Here is a 19,288-nt window from a genome sequence, read left to right as displayed (position 1 = left end):
AGCCCACTAGGGTCACAGAGTTAGTAAATGACAAGCTAAGACTAGAACCTCTATCTCTTGGTTCTCAACATCGCACTTTTCATTTTAGTACATACTAAGCTGTACATCCTCAATTTCTGGCACCAGAAGTGTTTCAAACTGATAATAATTGAAATGAATGGTAAGTCAACCTCCACTATTCCATGTCCCACCCCATTCCCATCAAATGTGGAGAGTGGAAAGATGAGTTTCTTGCCCAAAATGAAATATATCTCTCACACACCACAGACTGTGACTCACAGACTAACCCCTGCTAGTTTGCTAATACCCACTCCTTAACACAGTATGCACAGAGAAGGAGGATATAAGAACCAAGCGATCTGGGATAGATCAGAATGAAAGTCGCAACAAGTAATTATCATCATCTAGATGATTCAGTAGTCCAAAGCACTTAGCTAACAATACTCCATCATTTAAAATGCAATAAAATTACATGTTTAGAAATAGGGCACTGTTTCTAAATTGCCATATTTAGATCTTACATATAGGATTATGATTGGCCTAATATACAAGAATTTGTAGATGAGATGATATTCTTACTTAGTTATCTATCCCATTACAATTCAAAAATGTTTATTAATAATACTCCAGACCGTATAAAGTTTTTTGTCCAGGGGTGTTCCAACTTCAAATCTTCTAGTCTATGGTTAGACCAAGTATAAGATTATGTGCTTGAAATATAGGAAAAGAAGGTCAACAGAGCCACTGGCTTTAAAAAATACACAATGGATTGATTTATTTGAAAGAAGATAAGAAGTACAGACCAAAAACCATTACTCTAAAAACACAGCATCATACTGATTATATTTTTGGAGAGAAAGAAAGAATAAATAAATAAGGATGGATAAATGAAGAAATAATTTGAATATAGGCATTCTATAACTATAAAATGTTTTCTACATGTGGAAAAGTCAAGATGAATATAGAGAGTAGTGATAAGTATAATTAGAGAAACCTAGAAAAAAAGACTGCCTTTAACCAGTATAGGAGTTGCAAATACACAGGACAGGTCTCATTCCTTCAATCCCAAAGTCCTGACAGATACTACTAATCCATAAGATCATACCTTCCTGCTGAGTCCAGAACTGGTTTAGGAATCATTCTCAACACAGAGCTCCAGAAAGTTACCATTAATAAAACAGAGTTGGTACATAAGATAAAATCTGCTAGCCATTAATGAATTCCTATATTATGAGAATATTTGCAGACTACTTTATAAACATTATGAAGTCTTGACATTGAGATAGAAGTAATATTCAAAATATATAACAACTGCTATGGCAAAGGTATAAGGAAATAAGAATGTACCATAGCCATAGTACTTGATCAGGGCCCTGAAGACTCATGCTTTGCCAGAAATTAATGCTTTATATGTAGATAGTGGGGATATCCAGGAGGTCCTATTCCTATAGTATTTTATTTCATTTTTACGGTGTCACTGAATTAAAAATAAATTGTGGGATACCTCATTTAGTTTACCAAAGTCATACTAGATTTACACTTACCAGAACAGGGATTCTTAGCTTTTCTTGTGTATCAAAATTCACTTGTCAAGTTTCAAAAATAAGATACCTGAAACTCATGTTAAATCTGCTGAATCAAAATCTTTAAAGGTAGAGAACAGGTATTTGTAATTGGGAAAAGAATTACAATTGATTCTGATATAGGATCAATCTACATATCTTACTATATGGCAAATATAGTCATGATAGAGCTCCCTTCATTTGAAAATAAAAAGAAAAAATATATAATATAAAAACATAGCAGACAAGAAATACGTTTCCAACCATAACAGAGTAATTGTAACTGGTATTAGACTTGCCATCCCATCGTAAACAAGTAGAAAACTGGAAAATATATACAAAACAACTGTTTTCAGAAATTGGACTACAGGTACTGTAGGACAATCATCCTTGAGACAAGAAAAACAATAAAGTCAGCCCTACCATCACCCTGGCTTTCGTCCTGGTAGCAGTTTCTTCCCAGATATGGAAGAAAGAGAAGCACAGTAAGGTGGTTTCATTGAATTGAGGGGACAAAAACTAGAGTTTAAAGAGGCAAGTGGATTTATATTTGCTGGGTAGTATAGCAAAGAAGAGGGAGTTATGCAAAGAAAGAGCTCCAGAAATCTGAGTAAGAATCCTTTTAGGGCTTTGGCTTTATAATAAGCAGAACATGTGTACGACAAAACTCCATAGGCTGCATAGAGAACAACTATAGGGGGTCTGTAGGTAGAATAACTCCTACATTTCATACAGGTCTGGGAGATATTCAAGCTCCACCCAGAGTGAAGGGAACTCAGTGGAAACCTGAGGCATTCAGTAGAGACTCTAGGAAATTATACCTTAGCAGTAGGGCTAAAATAACATTAGGAAAAAAGCTATTCCAGGCTCACCCTAACAAAGCATAAGAACAAGCCCTAGAAGGGTCAAGGTGATCCACCAGTAACTTGACAGCCAAAACAAACCTCTTGAAACATAATAATGGAAGACAACAAAATCCAGATACTCAATAACGTAATACTCATGAAGTCCAACATCCAGTAAAAAATTATTTGATATTTGAAAAAGGAAAGAAATGTTACCATTAACTGGGGAAAAAAACTGACCAATAGAAATAAACCCAGAAATCATAGAGACAAGGTGGTTAGCAAGCAAGGACTTAAAAACAGCTATTATAAACATATTCAAAAGAAAACAGAACACAATGAGGATAGAGATGAAAGATATAATAAAAGAACCAAATGGAATTTCTAAAATTAAAAATACAATATAGAACATGGAAACATCACTGAATGGGCTTAATGGCAGATTAAACAATACACAGGGAAAAAAATCAGTGAATTAGAAGACATAACCAAAGAAACTACTGAAACTGAAGCATTGGAAGAAAAATAAACAGAACTTCAGTGAGCTGTGGGAAAATATTGGGCAGTATAAAGTACTTCTGCTTAAAAGTCCAAAAGGAGCAAAAGTGGGGAGGAGGGAGATATTTGAAGAAACAATGACCAAAATTTTTCAAACTTGGCAAAAACTATAACCCCACAGATCTAAGAAGCTCAATGAATCTTAAGCAAAATAAGAGCAAAGAAAATCACAGCAAAACTCTTTATAATTAAATTAATGTAAAGCCACAATAAAGAGAAAAATCTTAAAAGCAGCCAGGAAAAAAAGACACATTACTTACAGGGGAACAAAGATAAGAATGATCGCTGATTTCTCGCCAGAAACAATGCAAGCCAGAAGACAATGGAACGACATCTTTAAAAGGCTGAAAGAAAAAAACTGTCAACCTAGAATTCTATACCCAGTGAAAATATCCTTCATAAATGAATATGAAATAAAGACTATCTGAAGACAAATACAAGATAAGAGAATTCACTGCCAGCTGAGCTCCACAACAAGAAATGTTAAAGAAAGCCTGAAGGAAAATTATACCAGATAGAAGCTAGACCTATGAAAAGACATAAAGAGTTCTACAAGTGGCAAATACAAAAGACTTTCTACCTGTATCTGCATGTTGTTAAAAGATTATTTACTGTTTCACATAATTACAGCCATGTATTGTGAGAGTAATAATTACAGAACTAAATATTTGATAAGAAGAACAAAAAGGATGGGAGTAGATAAAAGTGCATAGGGTTCTTTCATTACATGTAAACTAGTATAATATTATTTGAAGGTAGACTGTGAAGTTAAAGGTACATATTATAAACTTTAGAGTAATTCTTCTTAAAAATGATATAGCTAATAATTCAGTACAGAGGTAAAATGGAATACTAAAAACATTTAACCAAAAAGAAGACAAGATATTAAAAAGAAAAGGAACCTAGATGGGACAAATAGAAAATAACTGTAAGATGACAGACTTAAGCCCAACCATATCTGTAATTACATTAAATCTAAATAGCCTAAACAATAATTACATGGCATGTAAATGGTCTAAAAGGCAGAGATTGTCAAAAAAGGATTGAACTTTTTCAAAAAAAAATATGCCTGGGAGAAACACAATTGAAATATAAAGATAGATAAGTTAAAAGTAAACAGATAGAAGGGCACCTGGCTAGCTCAGTCAGAAAAGCACGTGAACTTGATCCCCACATTGAGTATAACGATTACTCAAATCATTTAAAAACAATTTTTTTAAGATTTTATTTATTTATTCATGAGAGACACAGAGAGAGAAAGAGGCAGGAACACAGGCAGAGGGAGAAGCAGGCCCCATGCAGGGAGCCCAACGTGGGATTCGATCCCGGGTCTCCAGGATCACACCCTGGGCTGAAGGTGGCACTAAACTGCTGAGCCACCCAGGCTGCCCAATAAAAAATTTTTAAAAGAGTGAATAGAGAAAAAGTTACACCACACTAATATAATGCTAACTACAAAAAAGTTGCAGTGTCTATATAAATATCAGACAAATAGGCTCCAGAACAAAGAATATTACCAGTAATAAAGAGGGATATTTCATGATGAATCAATTCATCAAAATGACATAACAATCATGAATATGTGGGCATCTAATGATAAAGTTTCAAATTAAATGAAGCCAAACTGACAGAACTTAAAGAGAAATAAGCCCATGATTATTGTTGTAAATTTCAACAATCTTCTCTCAGTATTGAGTCAATATTCTGGTCAATAAAATAAAGTTCAAAAATTTAGATAGAATGAAATCATAGAGTAAATTTTCTGAGTACAATGAAATTAAACTAGAAATAAATAAAAAGATAACTGTAAAATCATCAAGTATTTGTACTCTTAAACAAACACGTTTCTGGGATCCCTGGGTGGCGCAGCAGTTTGGCGCCTGCCTTTGGCCCAGGGTGCGATCCTGGAGACCCGGGATCGAATCCCACATCAGGCTCCCGGTGCATGGAGCCTGCTTCTCCCTCTGCCTGTGTCTCTGCCTCTCTCTCTCTCACTGTGTGCCTACCATAAATAAATGAAAATTAAAAAAAAAAACACACTTCTAAACAATCCATAAATAAAAAGAAAAATCATAAAGAATATTAGAAAATACCCTATATTGAAATACAGTGAAATCATAGCATACCAATTTGTAGGATGAAACTAAAACAATACCTAAAAGTAAATTTATTGTTTTAAATTCTTAAACTAGATCATATAAAAGGTCCAAAATAATCAATTTATGCTTCTATCTTAGTAAGACAGAAAAAGAAGAAGTTAAACTCAATATTAATAGAAGTAATAATAAAGGTAGAAGCAGTAATCAATGAAACTAGAAATAAAAAAACCAGTAGAGAAAATCATAAAACCAAGTGCTGATTCTTTGAAAAGTTCAATAAAAATGATAAGCCCCCTGTCTGGTCTGATTTTAAAAAAAAGAGAGACAGAGAGAGAGAAAAACAAATTACCAATACCAAATTACCAATACCAAAAATAGAGAGACAGAGAGAGAGAAAAACAAATTACCAAACAAATTACCTACCTTTCAAAAGTGAAAGGTAGGAGGACATCCCCACAGATCCTACAGATATGCCAAAAGTTTGGCAAGTTGAACAAAATGCATAAACTATTTATTCCTCAAAAAACAGATTATAAATATGACTGAATAAAAAGTAGAAAACCTAAATGCCCCATAACATTAAATTGAATTGATAATGTGAAATCTTCCTACAGAGAAAACTTCAAGTCCAGATAGACTCACCAGTGAATTCTATAAACTATTTAAGGAATAAATAATACAAATTTTACAAAAACTCTTTCAGAAAACAGAACATGAGGAAATTCTTCCCAACTCATTTTATGAGGCCACATTACTCTGTAAACAAAACAAGATGACAATTATAATTAAAGAAAACTAGATTAATGTCCCTCATAAATGTAGGAGTCAGAAAATTTAACAAAAACTAGCAAACTGAATCTGGCAACATAATATAGCTGACAATGTGGAACTTATCCCAGGTAATATAAGGTTGGATTCACAATGCAAAGTAAATGAATGTAATTTACCATATTAACAAAATAAAAGACAAAGTCATGTGATCATCTCAATAGAAGAAAATGTATTTGACCAAAACTGACATTTGTGCAGTATAAAACTCTGATTAAAACTCTCAGTAAACTAAAAATAGACAGGAACTTCCTTACTCTAATAAAAAGCACCTGTAAAAAGCCTACAACCAGTATCAGATTTAATGCTAAAAGTCCAAATACATGCCCCCTAGAGACTGGGGGGAGAAAACAAACATACTCACTTGTAGCACTTCTATTCAACATTGAACTGAAGAAATAAGCCAGTGCAATGAGAAAAAGAAAGAAGGAGGAGGATAGGTGGGAAAGAAGAAAAGAAGGGAGAGAGGGAGGCAGGAAGGGAGGAAAGGTAGCAGGGAGGCAAGTTAGGAGAATGTACAAATTAGGAAGGAAGAAGAAAAAATTTTATTTGCAAGAGAGTATAATCATGTACACAGAAAATCTTAAGAAACTTACAAATAAGCTACAAAAACTAATAAATGAGTTTAGCAAGATTGCTGCATATAAAATCAAAATACAAAACAATTACATGTTTATGTAATAGCAATGAACAAATAGAATATTAAATTTGTAAATACTGTTTACAATAGCATCCAAACTGATAAAGGATTTAAGAATACCTTTAACAAAATATCTATAAGGCCTACACACTGAAAACTAGCAAATATTGCTGAGAGAAATTAAACAAGGCCTAAATAAATGGTTAGATATGTCATGTTCATGGATCAGAAGACTCAATATTTAGACTTTCTCAAAATGTCAAATTCTCTTTTTCTTCCTTTTAAGTAGTTATCCTGGACTTTCTTATGATATGTACCAATAAACTTTCTTTTGTTAAGTCAGTTTTTATGTTGTGTCATTTCCAACATAAAGGTATCCTGATACCAGTTCAGAAGAGAAAAAAAATTCAGAATTCTTCCTGTCAAACTAATCTTAATTTAAAGTTTATATGGAATAATGATGTCTTGGTCTGTTAGGTCTACTGTTACAACTTACCACAGACTGGATAGCTTCCCACATTCATTACATTATAGTATGTACTACCAGTATGCATTTTTTTCATGCTGAATAAGATAAGAACTACTACTGAAAGCATTTCCACTTTCACAGAATTTCTCTCTAGTTTGAATTCACTGGTGTATAATGAGGTATGTTTTTCTACTAAAGGCTTCCTGGCAGAATTTGCATTCATAGTGTCTCTCACTCGTATGAGATCTCCTGTGTCTAGTAAAGGATGATTAATCAGTACTTTCCCCACACTCATTATATCCACAGGGATTCTCTTCAGGGTGGACATTCTGGCATCCAATTAATTACACATTCCCACATTCATAAATTTTCTTACCTGTATGAATATTTTCATGCTTGATTTGAAATTAACTATAACTGAATGATTTTTCATCCCCATTAAATTCATAAGGTGTTTTTCTTCTAAATCAAGTAAATCTAAGTTATCTTTCAAATTCCTTCCACCTAAAACATGCTCATGGAGTTTTTGTCTTGATGGAATAAATATCTTCGCAAATGAGAAGAGATGAAATATGTTTGTAAATGCTTTGTGTCCATACCCTTTCTGTTCAGTAGGTGTTTTATCATAGATGCAATTCACTTGATTCAAAAGTCTCTCTTTATATTCTTGGTGTATTTCTATTTGATTACCAATTTCCCAAACATCTCCTAGACAGGCTGGAGGTAGTGTTCCCTCCCCCACCATCCACAGCTCTTCTCCTGGCTCCAATTTGAAAATCACATTGGACATGGAAACAGGGCATCCCACTGATGTGAGGTTTCTATCTTTCTCTAGCATCACATCCCTAAAGGCAGTCCTCAATGCAGAATCAAGCTTCTGCCACTCTTCCAGAGTTAAGTCCATGGCCATATCCTCAAACATCTAAGATCCAGCACAGAGAGCGTAAGTAACTGGACAAGGTCACACAGCAAGATCATGTTGGAGCTAGGATGGAACCCATGCAGCCTGGCTCAAGTCTTTGCACATACATGGAATGAACATAGCAATCAGACCACACAAACAATCTAGTTGATAATGCAGGGGTGGCCAGTGGTCCAGTCGACTGGCCACAGCCTCCTCATTAACATGGATGAGGTTGGCTTAGGTGAAGACACATGTGTATCTGGTCTCAGAGCCCCAATACTACTTGCCTGGCTCAGGTCTCTGCACCCTCAGGGTGAAGAGATGAAAGCCAGGCACAAGATGATCCCCACTGATGGGACTTCAGTCTGGTTCAGGCTCACCTGGCTGTAACATGGGCCAAAACAGCACACCATGGGGCACAGTACAGACTCACTTGGCCACTAACAGAACCAGCAAAATTGATTTTAAAAAGAAAAAAAAAGAAGGACCAACCAATGTATACTTCAAATAAAAGAAAATATCATGTTGACACCTGAGAGAAAATATGTCTGAAAACTATCTAGTCTATGAATCAAAATATTTTAGGAAGGTATTGTAGTATCTGCGACTCGATGCAAGATCACGTGGCTTCTATAAAAACAGGAGTAGAAAGTCACAGAAATTCATGGTAAGATGGGAAGCTAACAGAATGAGATAAAAATGAATTTGGACAAAAGATATGATAAGTATAATTAAACTAAAAATAAAAGAGCAAAATTAGAAACCTGAATTCAAAGCAACAAACAGAACTGATTTGGGGGAAAAGTCAAGTAAGTTATGTAGTAAATCAATCTGAGAGGCTAAGAATATAGAAGATAAATATATGGAAAATAGTGGTTAGAATAGCTACACAGCACAGAAACAAAAATCTGACCAATGAATTATGGTATTCCTGAGAAACATACCAAAACTATTTGAAGAAAGCAATAATTTAAAATTTCACTAAAGAGAAATTTCCTTAAAAAGACTGAGAAAGGACCTGAATTTCCAGATTGAAAGCATTCCTAATGTTATAGGCAAAAGTCAATTAAAAAATACTCATATATAAAAAATATTTAAGAAAAGGGTGCTTGGGTGGCACAGTCAGTTGAGCCTCTGACACTTGGCTTCAGCTCACATCATAATCTCAGGATATCCTTGCTCAGTGTGAAGTCTGCTTGAGATTCTCCCATTCTCTCTGCCCCTTTCACTCATTCTCTCTCTCTCTTTCTCTCTCTCAAATAAATAAAGCTGTAAAAATATATGTGTTGAAGAAAAGTGTTTTTAATACATAAATCTCCAAGAATTAAGAACCAGAAAGATATTCTGTAACAGACAAATCACAGTGGTCTATGATTTGCCTTCTATTAATTCTAAATGCCAGAAAACAATGAAGCAGTATTTACATATTTTTCACAGTGAAACAGTTTGTTTGTGTGTGTAAAGAAATAGATATTTTTATATATGCTGAACTCAAAAAATATACGACCTACATTCCACTCTTGAAAATATTACAGAAAATGAGTTTAGATTCTATTTCCCCAAAAATGACAGACAAATCAATTCAAGCTGATTGTCCTACTGAGAACAGTTAGAAAGCTGGACAAGGGATCCCTAGGTGGCGCAGCGGTTTGGCGCCTGCCTTTGGCCTAGGGCGCGATCCTGGAGACCCAGGATCGAATCCCACATCGGGCTCCCGGTGCATGGAGCCCGCTTCTCCCTCTGCCTGTGTCTCTGCCTCTCTCTCTCTCTCTCTCTCTGTGACTATCATAAATAAATAAAATTAAAAAAAAAAAAAAAAAAAAAAAGAAAGCTGGACAAGATTAAAAGCAAAACCAACCAACCAAAACCAACCAAACAAAAAAAACAGGGAACTTTATGGGAGAATTATGGGTCCATGATCCAAAAAAAGAATGAATCATCAAAAAGTGAAACTGGTATTTGAGGCCATGCTTCCTCCTCTGCCTATTTCTCTATCTGCCAATTCCACAAGATGAGCAGATTTCAACAAACTCTTTGAAGTAGGGAAGCAAAAATTGAAATTTGGGGACAACCAAGGAATGGGAGACCTAAAAATCTCCCTAGGATATGAGCAGAGGTCCCAAAAGGCCATACCATAGAGTAAAGGGGACCAGAATTAGGCCAACCCTCAAAGGGACTGAAGACCAGCCTCAAATCATCTTAAGAATGGATCATGAGTCTTTGTTTTGAGCTGCATTAAGGTGACCTGGATTGCTAATGTCCATAACCTCAAAATTTTCAGAGGCAAAAGCAAACCTTATTTGAAGAAATGTAACTTTCTAAGCTTCAAATTAGCTCCATAGTTTTTCTATATATTGTCTTGCACGTAATATAAATATATATATACATACAAGTAATTAAGAAAATGGCAATAAAATCAGAATTTCTAGAGATTCAGAAAATTGAATTATCAGAAACAAACTTTAAGATAACTATGGGACAGCCCGGGTGGCTCAGCGGTTTACCACTGCCTTCAGCCCAGGGCCTGATCCTGGAGACCCAGGATCCAGTCCCACGTCAGGCTCCCTGCATGGAGCCTGCTTCTCCCTCTGCCTGTGTCTCTGCGCCTCTCTCTCTCTCTTTCTCTCTCTCTCCTCTCTGTGCATTCTCATAAATAAATAAATAAAATCTTTTAAAAAATAATAAAAAATAAAATAATGAAATAACCATGCTTAATATGTTCTATAAAGTAAAAGACAAGTTAGGATATATAATCAAGGAATTGGGATTTCTTTTTTACAGCACTAAACTGAAATTCTAGAACTTAAAAACATAAATAACAAAACTAAGAATACAATTGAGAAGCTAAAGAATTAGTGAATAGTAAGAGAAGTTGGAAAAAGATTCAGGATGAAGCACAGAAAGACAAAATGGAGGAGGAGAATACAAAAATTATTTATAGGCAACACGGAAGAAGTTCTACTATATGTTTCACTGGAATTCCAGAAAGAGAGATGAGAAAAGCAAAATCAACCAAACAAACAAAATGTGTGTGTGTGTGTGTGTAATTTAATAGACTTTTTAAAAAATATTGGGCAGAGCAGAAGAAAGGATTATTAAACTTGAAGACAGGTTAATATAAACCCAACTAAAGCACAGATAAACTTTTCTCCCCCCAAAAATCATAAGGGTGGATGGAGTACCTAAGACCTTTGAAACAAAAACAACTTTTTAAAAAATACCAAGATGAGAGAAGAAAAAGAAAGGGAGAGAATAAATACCTGGAAAGACTAACACTCAAAATTTTTCCAATGATGAAGAACATGAAACCACAGATTCAAGAAACTTGACAAACTTCAAGCAAAATAAATAAATACAAGACCATTACACTTATGTAGATCATATTATATTACTACTATTAAATACCAAAAATAAGGAGAAAATCTTTAAAAGAGGCAGATAAAAATATCATATTACACTTAGGAATAAAATCATAAGAATGGTGTCAAATTTCTGTCTGATAATTTGTTTCATTATCAGAAACAACAGCATGACATACTTTAAGTATTAAAAGAAATTCACTGATTATAGTGAATAACAGTAGAAATCAAAACAAAAAATTACTAGAACCCAAATATTTGGAAATTAAACAGCATTCTAAATAACATAGGCAAAAGAAGATCCAGTACTAAAAATGTTTAAATACTTTTAAATGAATGATAGTAAAAATACAATAAATAAAAATTTGTAAGATATAGCTAATGTAGAGCTTTACAGGAAACTGTAAACCTAAAATGGATAAATACCACCAGCATTTTTCACAGAGCTACAACAAATAATCCTAAAATTTGTATGGAACCAGAAAAGACCACAAATAGCCAAAGCAATTGTGAAAAAGAAAAGCAAAGCTGGAGGCATCACTATTCCAGACTTCAACCTGTATTACAGAGCTGCATTCATCAAGACAATATAGTACTGGCATAAAAATAGACACATAGATCAATGGAACAGAATAGAAAACCCAGAAATGGACCCACAACTATTTGATCAACTAATCCTTGACAAAGCAGGAAAGAATATCCAATGGAAAAAAGACAATCTCCTTAACAAATAGTATTGGGAAAACTGGACAGCAACATGCAGAAAAATGAAACTGGACCACTTTCTTACACCAACACAAAAATAAATTCAAAATGGATGAAAGACTTAAACGTGAGACAGAAAAACATCAAATCCTAGAGATGAACACTGTCAGCAATCTCTTTGACCTCAGCCCTAGTAACTTCTTACTAGAAATACATAACTTCTATTTTTTTTTTGTCTGTTGTTTTAGTTTATCCAAATATTTGTAAAAATTTAACATCTACTTGGGATAAAAGCTCTCAGTCAACTGGAAATGAAACTGAAACTTCTTCAAACTGACCAGAAAGGATATTCACAAAATCCTAATGCTAAAACCACTTAATGGTGAAATATTCCATAAAATTAGAAACAAAGCAAAGGTGACCATTCTTACAACTTCTATTCAGCATTGTTGTGAAAAATCCTAGGCAATGAAACACACAAACATCAATAAATGGTATGAAAATTGGAAAGGAAGAAGCAAATTTGTCTTTATCTACAGATGGCACCATCGTTTATATAGCAAATCCAATGAATCAACCAACTACTAGAACTAACAACTAAATTTAGCAAAATCATGAGATAAATATGAATACACAAAAATCAACTGAATTTCTCCATACTGTCAATAAACAATTGGAAAGTAAATTTTTAAATAATACCATTTACAACAGTATCAAAAAAACCCCAAATATCTAGGAACTAATTTAACAAAAGACATAAAAACTCTATACTGAAAACTACAGAACTCTGTTGAGAGAAAATTTTAAAAGATCTATACAATGAAGAGATGTATCATATTCATGGATTAGAAAAAAATAGTTTAAAAAAATTTAAAAATAGTTTTACAATGTTAATCATTTCCAAATGGAATTATAGATTTAACACAATCCAGATCAAATCCCAGAAGAATTATTTTCTGTAGAAATGAAGCCCAATACTGAAATTTATATAGAAATGCACTAGACCTAAAATAGGCAAAGAAAAACAGCCAGACACTTGCACTATCTGACTTTAAGACTATACAGTGAAAGTATTTAAGATAGTTTGTACTGGTATTCAGATCAATGAAACAAAATACAGTCTAGAAATACGCTCACATATCTATGACCAAGAGACCAATACAGGTCAGAGGATAAACTTTTCAACAAAAAGGGTGCTGAAACAAACCACAAGGAAATAAAGGAGCCAGGGACATCTGGGTGGCTCAGCGGTTGAGTTGAGCGTCTGCCTTTGGCTCAGGGCGTGATCCCGGAATTACAGTATTGAGTCCCACATTGGGCTTCCCACATGTGTATTATACTGTTGTTGGATAGAATGTTTTGTACATGCTTATCATGTTCATTTGGTCTCTCAGCAATGGGTAGATCACCCAGGCAAAATCAATAAAGAAACAGCAGATTTGAACACTACAGACCAAATGAACGTGATAAGCATATACAGAACATCCTATCCAACAACAGTATAATACACATTTGTCTCAAGCACACATGGAACATTTTCTAAGAGAGACCATGTTTAAAGGTCACACATATACAAATAAGCCACAAAACAAGTCTTAGCAAATTGAAGAAGACTGAAATCATACCACATATCTCCTCTAACCACAATGGCATGAAACTAGAAATCAATAACAAGAAGAAAACTAAAAAATTCACAAACACACAGAAATTCAACAACACTCTCTTGAACAATCAATTGACCACAGAAGAAATTAAAGAGGAAATAAAAACGTTTCCTGAGACATACAAAAATGGAAGCACACCTATGGGAGTGGTAAAAGCAATTCTAAGAGGGAAAGTTCATAGCAATAAATGCCTACATTAAGAAGAAAAATCCCAAATAAACAACCTACCTCCATACTATAAGGAACTAAAAAAGGAACAGACTGAGCCCAAAGTCAGGAAGAAAGAAAATAATTAAGAGTAGAGCAGAAATAAGTGAAATAAAGAACCGAAAAACAATAAAATAATTAACCAAACTAAGAGTTGGTTCTTTGAAAAGATAAACAAAATTGGCAAATCTTTATCTATACTAACCAATAAAAATAGGGAGAAGACCCAAATCAATAAAATTATAAGCGAAAAAGGAGACCTTACAACTGATGCCACAGAAATAGAAAGGATTATAAGAGGCTACTGTGAACAGCCATATGCCAACAAACTGGACAACCCTGAAGAAATGGAGTAATTTGTAGAAACATACAATTTACCAAGACCGAATCAGAAAGAAATAGAAAATCTGAATAGACTGATTATGAGTAAGGAGATGAATCGGTAATCAAAAACCTCCTAATAAACAAAAGCCCAGAACCAAATACCTTCACTGATGACTTTTCCCAAAAATTTAAAGAAGGAAACAACAATCCTTCTCAAACACTTCCAAAAAAATCAAAGAGGTTAGAATACTCTCAAACTCATTTTATGAGGCCAGCATTATCCTGAAACCAAAACCAGAAAAAGACACTATTAGAAAATTACAGGCCAATATCCCTGAATAATATAGATGCAAAAATTATCAGTATAATACTAGCAAGCCAAATTCAGCAGCACATAAAAGTATTATTCACTATGATTAAGTGGGATTTATCCCTGGGATACAAAAATCACTCAACATATGCAAATCAATTAACATAATACATCACCTTAATAGAGTGAAATTATCATATGATCATTTCAATAGACAGAAAAAGCTCTTGACAAAATTCAACATCTATTCATGATAAAAACTCAAACTAGGCATAAAAGGAACACATCTCAACATACTAAAGGCCACTATGACAAGCCCATAGTTAACATATACTCAACAATCAAAGGTTGAAAATCTTTCCTCTAAGATCAGGAACAAGACAAGAGTGCCTATTCTAACCACTCCTATTCAACACAGTACTGGAAGTCCTAAGAGAGCAATCAAGCAAGAAAATAAAAGGTATCAGAACTGGAGAGGAAGAGGTAAAATCATCTCTATTTGCCAATGACATGATTCTATATAGAAAATCCTAAAAACTTAACCAAAAATCTGTTACATCTAAGCAATGAATTCAATAAAGTTGCAGGATACAAAATTAACATACAAAAATCAGTAGCATTTCTATACACTAACAATTAATTCTCTGAAAAAGAAATTTAAAAATTGATCCCATCTACAATAACATCAAAAACAATAAAATACTTAGGAATAAATTTAACCAGAGAGGTGAAAAATCTCTACTCTGAAAACTGTTAAGACATTAATGAAAGAAATCAAAGATACAAATAAATAGAAAGGTATTGCATGTTCAAAGACTAGGAGAATTAATACTATTAAAATGTCAATACTACCAAAAGCCATCTATGAGATTCAATGCAACCCCTATCAGGATCCCAAAGGCATTTGCTACAGAAGTAGAAAAAACACTTCTAAAATGTATATGGAAATAAGAAAGGAGAACAAAACAGAAGGCATCCTACTCTCTCTCTCTCTTTTTTTTTTAAGATTTTATTCATTCATTCATGAGAGACACGGGGCGGGGCGTAGGGACACAGGGAAAGGGAGAAGCAGGCTCCATGCAAGGAGCCTGATGTGAGACTGGATCCCAGGACTCCAGGATTATGCCCTGGGCCAAAGGCAGGAGCCAAACCACTGAGCCACCCAGGGATCCCTGCATCACGCTCTCTGATTTCAAACTACACTAACTATAAAGTTATAGTAACCAAAACAGTATGGTACTGCACAGAAACAGACAAATAGAGCAATGAAACACAATCAAAAGCCAAGAAAAAACAGAAACGTATACAGCCAAGTAAATATTTGATAAGGAAGCCAAGAATACCTCAATGGAAAAAGGATAGTTTCTTCAACAAATCGTACTGATATAGTTTAATATTCATATGTAAAAGAATGAACCTGAACCACTATCTTAGCCCACTCACAAAAATTAACTCAAGTGGATTAAGGACTTAAATGTAAGATCTGAAACTGTGAAACTCTTAGAAGAAGACATAGGAATAAAGTTCCTTAAAATGGGTCCTGGTAAGGATTTTTTGGATCCAACACATAAAACAACAAAATCAAAAATAAACAAGTGGGACACGATGTTTATAGCAGCAATGGCCACAACAGCCAAACTGTGGAAGGAGCCTCGGTGTCCAACGAAAGATGAATGGATAAAGAAGATGTGGTTTATGTATACAATGGAATATTACTCAGCTATTAGAAATGACAAATACCCACCATTTGCTTCAACGTGGATGGAACTGGAGGGTATCATGCTGAGTGAAGTAAGCCAGTCGGAGAAGGACAAACATTATATGTTCTCATTCATTTGGGGAATATAAATAATAGTGAAAGGGAATATAAGGGAAGGGGGAAGAAATGTGTGGGAAATATCAGAAAGGGAGACAGAACGTAAAGACTGCTAACTCTGGGAAACGAACTAGGGGTGGTGGAAGGGGAGGAGGGCGGGGGGTGGGAGTGACGGGCACTGGGGGTTATTCTGTATGTTAGTAAATTGAACACCAATAAAAAATAAATTAAAAAATAAATAAATAAATAAATAAATAAACAAACAAACAAGTGGGACAATATATCAAACTAAAAAGCTTCTATACAGCAAAAGAAACAACAAAATAAAAAGACAATCTATAGAATGAAAAAAAATATTTGCAAACTGTATATCTGATAAGAGATTAATATCCAAAATATATAAAGAACTCATAGAACTCTATACCAAAAACAAGAATAACCCAATTTAAAAAATGGGCAAAGAACTTGAATAGCTGAATAGACATTTTTTAAAAGCAGATATATAAAAGGCCAACAGGCACATGAAACAATGTTCAACATCTAGTCATTGGGGAAATGCAAACTAAAAAAAATAAAATAATAAAATAAAATCATGGTGAGATATCATCCCATACCTGTTAGAATGGCCATAATCAAACAAACAAGAGATAACAAATGCTAGTGTGGATGCAGAGAAAATGTATTACTTGTGCACTGCTGGTAGGATTGTAAATTGGCACAGTCACTAAGGAAAACAATATGGAGCAGCCTCAAAAAATTAAAAATAAAACTACGATAAGATCCAGCAATACCACCTCTGAGAATATATCCAAAGGAAATGAAAACATTAACTCAAAAAGATATCTGCATCCCCCAGGGGCACCTGGGTGACTCAGTTAGTTAAGTGTCTGCCTTTGGCTTAGGTCACAACCATGGCATCCTGGGATGAAGCCCGCCTCAGGCTCCCTGCTCACTGGGGAATCGGCTTCTTCCTCTGCCTCTGCCACTCCCCCCAGGTTGCGTGCACGATCTCTCTCTCTCACTCTAATACATAAATAAAATATTTTTTAAAAATATCTGCACCCTCCATGTTTACTGCAGCATTAGTTATAACAGCCAAGACATGGAAATAACTTAAGTGTACAACATGGATGAATGAATAAAGAAGTACATACATGCAATGGAATAAATGTATGCAATGGAATATTATTTAGCCATGAAAAATGAGGAAATCCTATCACTTGCAACAACATGAATGGATCTTGAAGGCATTATGCCAAGTGAAATAGGTCAGATAAAGACAAATACTGTGATCTTACTTTCAAAAAACACCTCATAGAAAAAGAAATCAGATGTAGTTACCAGAGGAAGAAGAAGATGAGGGTAGGGGGAACTGTTGGAGGAAATAAGTTATAAGACAAATAAGTACCAGGGATGTGATGTACAACTTGATGACTACAGTTAACATCGCCATACGATATACAAGAAAGTTGTTAAGCATCCTCATCACAAGGAGAAACTTTCTCTTTTCTCTTTTCTTCTATCTTTTCTTTATATTGTATCTATATGAGATAATGGATATTACCTGAAGCTATCACAAGAATTGCAATTTATGTAGATCAAATCATCATGCTGTATGCCTTAAACTTATACAGTGATATATGTCAATTATTTCTCAATAAAACTAGAAAAAGATATTTTTAAAATTTCAGCTAAACAGGGGTGCCTGGGTGGCTCAATCGGTTAAGCATCTGCCTTCCACTTGGGTCATGGTCTCATGGTCCTATGATCGAGCCCCCATATTAGGTTCTCTGCTCACAGAGAGTCTGCTTCTCCCTTTCTCTTCTCCCTCTGTGCTCTTTCTCTCAGATAAATAAATAATGCTAACCAAATAGAAAAAAAAAATAAAGACAAATTTCAAAATAAAAAAGGCAATTTACCTTCAAAAGGGCAACAGTGATAGCTGACTTTTTAATAGAAACAATGAAAATGAAAAGATCATGAAATACCTTCAATGTGTGAAAAGAAAATTACTGCCATAAATCTCATATACTGAGAAAATAGCTTTAAAAAAAATCAAGTCAAGGGATGCCTGGGTGGCGCAGCAGCTAAGCGTCTGCCTTTGGCTCAGGGCATGATCGCAGATCCCGGGCCTGGGGATCGAGCCCCACATCAGGCTCCCTGCAAGGAGTCTGTTTCTCCCTCTGCCTGCATCTCTGCCTCTATGTTTCTCATAAATAAAATATTTTTTTTTAAAAATCAAGTCAAAATAAAGATATTTTCAAACACTGAGAAAATTTATTCCCAGTAGAAGGGCACTAAAGGAAATATGGAAAGCTCATTATTAAGGAAAAATAAATACAGCTGATGGGAGCTTAGGAATATAAAAAGAAAAAAAAACAGAAAAAAAATTGAATATTGACTGCAAAGAACAATAATAATTACATGTTTTAAAACTGTAAAAAATAGAGCACAAAAGCATAGCATGGAAGTTTGGAGGAGCAAAAAAAAAGTTAAAATCTTCTATCATTTTATAGGAAAGGGTAAAAGTACTAATTTATAGAAGACACCGACAAGTCATGAATGCATGGTATAATCTCTAGGGTAATGATTAAGAGAGTACAGAAGACTGAGTAACTCAATAAGACAAAGAAAGAATATTTAAATATGCTCAATCAGTACAAAAGAGGCAAAAAGGAGAAGAAATAAAGAGAACACAAAAGAGGCAGGAGAAATAAAAAGCAAATAGAAAATGGCAGATTTAAAATCAAATATGCCAGTAATTACATAAAACATATAAATATAAAATATATATAATATATGATATTATATATGATAATATAATATATAAAAATATATATGTTTGGGGATCCCTGGGTGGCGCAGTGGTTTGGCGCCTGTCTTTGGCCCAGGGCGCGATCCTGGAGACCCGGGATTGAATCCCACGTCGGGCTCCCGGTGCATGGGGCCTGCTCCTCCCTCTGCCTGTGTCTCTGCCTCTCTCTCTCTCTCTCTCTGT

At 34.4% G+C, this 19,288-nt stretch overlaps 1 protein-coding gene across 10 annotated transcripts in view; it reads right to left on the bottom strand.

Annotated features, from left to right (window-relative positions):
- UNC79 (unc-79 homolog, NALCN channel complex subunit) overlaps positions 1 to 19,288 on the bottom strand; it is a 239,274-nt gene that overhangs the window by 148,829 nt on the left and 71,157 nt on the right. The gene's annotated exons all lie outside the window — the stretch shown is intronic.

This window comes from Canis lupus, chromosome 8 (assembly GCF_003254725.2).
Source record: "Canis lupus dingo isolate Sandy chromosome 8, ASM325472v2, whole genome shotgun sequence".
Taxonomy (NCBI): Eukaryota; Metazoa; Chordata; class Mammalia; order Carnivora; family Canidae; genus Canis; species Canis lupus.
The sequence above is the reverse complement of the archived record's forward strand: the minus strand, read 5'-3'. Positions and strand labels throughout refer to the sequence as shown.